General features: G+C 33.4%; 1 long non-coding RNA gene across 1 annotated transcript; it reads right to left on the reverse strand.

The window, feature by feature from the left end:
- Positions 1-1,761: 1,761 nt before the first annotated feature.
- On the reverse strand, positions 1,762-4,354 carry LOC126723501 (uncharacterized). Its single transcript, XR_007654345.1, has 3 exons — positions 3,847-4,354; positions 3,366-3,489; positions 1,762-1,977 (listed from the first exon to the last, which is right to left on the reverse strand). It is a non-coding gene; the product is annotated as an uncharacterized LOC126723501 (long non-coding RNA).
- Between the last annotated feature and the right edge of the window lie 823 nt (positions 4,355-5,177).

Here is a 5,177-nt window from a genome sequence, read left to right on the forward strand (position 1 = left end):
TAAAGTGTAAAGCATATAAATAGTGATGTAGCAATTATAAGCTGAAGATCACAACAAAGATTCTCTCATCACTTTCACCATTTCACAAACCCATCCGATCTTAATAATATTCCTGAAAGAAACAAAAACTATGGCGGAAGGAGCTTTATTCCACCTTGCCGGAAAAGTCCTTGAACTGCTGGGTTCCTACACTCTCCCAGAGGTCAAACTGGCCTTCGGTGTTCAAACTGAGATGGAAAAACTAACCACAGTTTCCACAATCCAAGCTGTGATTCTCAGTGACGGACCTACAGTAGGGCAGAAAGGGGGGGGGGGGGGGGGGAGGGGGCATTGACCCCCCCAATTTAAAAAAAAAAAAAAAAAAAAAAAAAAAAAAACTGATATATATATGTAATCTGAAATGTTTAGATATTGACCCACACGAAAATAAATAAATATGGACTGAAAGTATAACATCAATAACCGACAAAATCTCATCCAAAAAAGAAAGAAAGACAAATGTGTTGAAATGTTTAAGAAACACTTATTTTGTAACTTATTTTGTAAGTTATACTTTGTCAAAATGTTTATAATATCAAATGTTTAAGAAACACTTATTTTATATGTAGTATTTTGTTGAATATGAAATAGATGTTAGTTTTTTTATTTTCATTAAAAAAAAAAAGTTTTAAGCTTTGGCCCTCCCCCCGTTCGAATCCTGGTTCCGTCCCTGGTGATTCTTGATGCATAAAAGTAGAGTTCTCATAATCATCAGATCAAAGATTGGCTCAGAAAGCTCAAAGATGTTCTCCATGATGCTGATGACTTGCTGGATGATTTCTCAACCCAAGTTTTGCGGTGTTAACGTGTATAATGTTGTGGGCTTTAGACCCAGTTAGATTACTTGTATAGCACACATTATTGTACTATACTCTTACTTGTACTGCACACATATTTACTTGTACCGCACACATATGCCTCCTATATAAAGACAGTCATGTATATTCTTTGATTATGAAATACAACTAGCTTTTAACCCGCGCAATGCGCGGGATCATTTTATATATTAATAAACTTTACATTCAATATAAACTTAGTTTTCATTCTTCCACTGCATGCATTCAAGTATATATGTTGCATTGATGTGGGTTCCAGTTAGCTCAACTGGTAAAGTCTCTGATGGTTGTATAAGAGATCTGGGGTTCAATCCCCGCCTACACCAAAAACTGATTGGTGTCTTGGTCTGATAATAAAGAGCTATTATCAGGAGCGGATGCCATAGGTTAAAACTCTCTAAAAAAGTATATATGTTGCATTTATAATTTGTTCTGCTATTAAATTTCTGTGGCCAAGAATGCTTAGCTTCATTTAAAGTCACACATAACCAAGTATATATGAGTTGCATTTATAATTTTCCTCCTTTTTGGTTTGTTTTTGGAAATGAATTTTTTTAAAAAGATAAAAGAGGTGAAAACGATAACCTCTGTATAATTGTAAAAATGGTTTCATTAGAAGTAATAAAGTTATAAGAATTTGATATCATTATGTTTCTTTAAAAAAAAAAAAAGTGGAGAGGAGAAGAAATGGAAGGAAAAATTTAGATTGTTATATCTGTATATCTGAACCATGGCATACTGTTTCAGAAAACAAAGTGTCTTAATTTATCAAGATTGTGCTTTACTGCTTTAAAAATTTACCTTGATAATATGAAAAAACTGGTGAACCATATTTGACATCACTAGATTATAGTCATGATACAAATTCTTATGCAAAATTCAATAATTATTATAAGGAAAATTTTGATGCATTCAAGCAGATATATAACTGATCCAAACAGCCACAATACAATTAAATACACTATATTGTCGTAGTCGAAAAATTAAAATAACTAAAAACATAGTAATCAAAGATGAAATAAATCCATCCACTTTCAAGCTACAAATTCTCTCTCAAACTTTGATTTTGACAGTAAATCCTGAGTTTGGCATCAGAATGAAGCTGCAAACAAAGAAAAAAAGAAGTTCAATATTGTTTACCCAAGGAAGAAGAAAAAAAAAGAAACCTGAAACTGGGAAAACAATTCCAAAGAATAGATTAAACAGTCTACACAATTCTTTGAAGTAATCCAATATTAAATCCTAATTTATGGAAGCACATCATCACATAGGTATGGAAAAAAAAAAAAAAAAACTGTGTACATGTTATGTAATATTACCAATTGCATCACATTTGGTTCATAATTCATTTTATCCACCATGCTGATATCTTCTAGACTTTATCCTTCTAAACTTTTGTTCATATTCATTGTTGATAAATGAATGAATCATTTATATTTATCACGATATGGGATGGGGAAAATCAAACCCAAACATCACATATTAAGTCTAAGAGGGATTTCATCGAACATGTGGAATGCAATAAAAACAAATATGTAGAACAGTGCAATTTTTTATCTGCAGTCAAAGAAACCCAAAAATTCAAATCGAGTTCGATTTAGTAACATCATAGGTACAACAATAAACAACTAAACACATATTGTGGCCCAATTCATTGTCGAATAACCCCGTCATTGAATTTTTTAAGTAGTACAGTGGTGGGAGAATGGCCTGACAGTGACAGTGGTCTTCAAATTTTTCTCTCTCTACTAAGCCAAAAAACTCACAGACCCTCTCTCTCTAGCAATTATTCTAGAAGGCATAATAACCTTTTTTTCCTATGGTATGCCAAGGATCAAAATTTGTTCAATGAAAGATTAAAAAAAAAAAGCATTTTTGGAAATTTTGATAGTTGCAAAATGGGTTAGATTGTAAGAGATGCTATTGTTTCTTGATAAAAAAGGAGGGTTCTTTTCAATTTTTGAAGAGGGAAAATTGGTTTACGATTTTGGATTTTCTGTAAAGGAACATGCAAATGGAAAGAAAGTGGTCTGAATTTGGTAAACTACACAGAAAAAGTATCCAAAACAGGAAAATTAACAACGTTATGCAGAACTTGTGTATACGGAGTTGCAGAAATGAAACAAAGAAAGCATGAAAAGGGGAAGAGTTTCCTTTTCTTTTGCCCATTTTTGTTGAACGAATGGAAACAGAGGATGATAAATTTTTTGTTGAGGTACAGCACCAAATTGATCCATGAAGATCTGAAGAGTAAAGACATACACAAAAAATAAATTGAACCCAAATATCCCCCCCCCCCCCCCCCCCCCCCCACAAAAAAAAAAACCAAATCTAAGATAGATAATTGATATTAAACACTGTCATAAACCAAATTCCTTACTCAAAACCAAATCTAAGTCAAAACCTAAATTCAAGCCAATCTAACGAAAATACCCAGACCTAAAGCATATTTGACCCCAAATTTAAAGAACCGAAAAACAGAAGCCATACCAGTGGAGAGTATGGGTCAGATGGTGGTAGAGGCGTGACTATCTTCTTAGTTTTTTCCACTCTCCACTTTCTATTTTTGACTGGATTTCTCTCTGACGTTCGCTCTCTAGTTTCTGCCACAATTCTACATTCCCACATTTAGATTAAAAAGAACACTCCAATGCCATGGAAATAAACTATAATTTATCTAATAACCCTTAATCTTCTCTAATGACCCAGATAGCAAGCCAAACAAATAAAAATCAAAACAAACAAAATACGAAACTGAAATTCATGAAAGCAAAGTAACAAAACCTAGAAACTGAAAATTCCTAATAATAATTCAATTAGAATTTGATACAAAACCCAGAAATAGAAAATTCCTAATAACAATTCAGTTAGAATTTGATCTTCTACGTTATTTCCCTGATTTCAACGAAATCCATAAATTGACAGCAAACATAATTGAAGACAATAGGATAAGTGATTAGTTGAAAATTACCAAGAAAGAATGGTCTGATATCGAGAGTTCCTGGGAAAGGGGTTTTTCGTGCTTATGCTGAAGGCCGCTTCATCTTCCTTCATCCTCATAGAATGAAAAATGTCTCTGTATGAAATCAGAAAGTTTCAAAACACAATTTATCTCTCAATTTCTTATGCCCAATCGATGCGGTGTTCACCGTTCTGCCTCTTTCACTGTTTCTTTCTCCGTGTCGCAGCCTCATCCTTTCTATATTTCATCGTCTTTCAATGGTTAGGGTTTTTGATTTTAAGAAAGACAGAGAGAACGGCTGAATTTTTCGAAGGAAAAGGAGAATCAGAACGGAAGAAACTGTGTGTCTGCAGTTCTGGTGGTCGGAGTATGGCGAGGAGACTGGCGGAGGCAGGATCGCCTCTCTCTTTTTCTGATTCTTTCACTGTGTCTTCATCGCCTCTCTCTTTTCCTGTTTCGTTCTTCGTGTCTTCGTACACTCTCTCTCAATTTCATCACCTCTCTCTATTTCTATTTATGTGTACTCTTTAATTTTAGCCAGTTATTCTTTGTTATTTATAATGAGAGGATTTTAATTTATAATGAGAGGATTTTAAACAATATTATAGCATTACCAAACAATGGGTGTGTTTGGATAGAACTTATTTTGCTGAAACTGAAAACTGAAAATATTGTAGTAAAATAATTTTTAATTGTGTGAATAGTACTGTGGGACCCATTTTTAATGAAAAAATTGATAAAAAATGAAATTTGTGGGTCCGTGTGCACTGTTCACTGCAGAAAGTCAGCATTTGCGGTTACTGTTCAATGAACAGTAACCGCAATACCCAAAACGCGTGAAAAAAAAAAAAAAAAAACAAAAAAAAAACAAAAACGCAGCAGGGAAACGTGGACGTGAATACAAACACACACAATATATCGGGTGTGTTTGGATAGAACTTATTTTGCTGAAACTGAAAACTGAAAACTGAAAACACTGTAGCAAAATAATTTTTAAATGTGTAAATAGTATTGTGGGACCCATTTTTAGTGAAAAAGTTGATAAAAAGTGAAGTTTGTGGGACCGTGAACAGTGCATAAATACACTGTTCACCGGAGAATGGGTCAACCATTGCGGCTGAAAAGGCAAAAAAAAAAAAAAAAAAAAAAGAAAGGAAGGAGAAAACGCAGACACAGCAAATAAAAGTGCTATCCAAACTAGCACATCGTATCGCTTTTTAAAGAGTCCAAATCTTCTATCTCGTAATTTCTGCTCCACTATATACTCCACAAATAAAAACATGTTACATGTCCATCTAATTTATTAAATGCTAAATTTATGTCTTCTATTATTTCAATTT

Source organism: Quercus robur, chromosome 4 (assembly GCF_932294415.1).
Source record: "Quercus robur chromosome 4, dhQueRobu3.1, whole genome shotgun sequence".
Taxonomy (NCBI): domain Eukaryota; kingdom Viridiplantae; phylum Streptophyta; class Magnoliopsida; order Fagales; family Fagaceae; genus Quercus; species Quercus robur.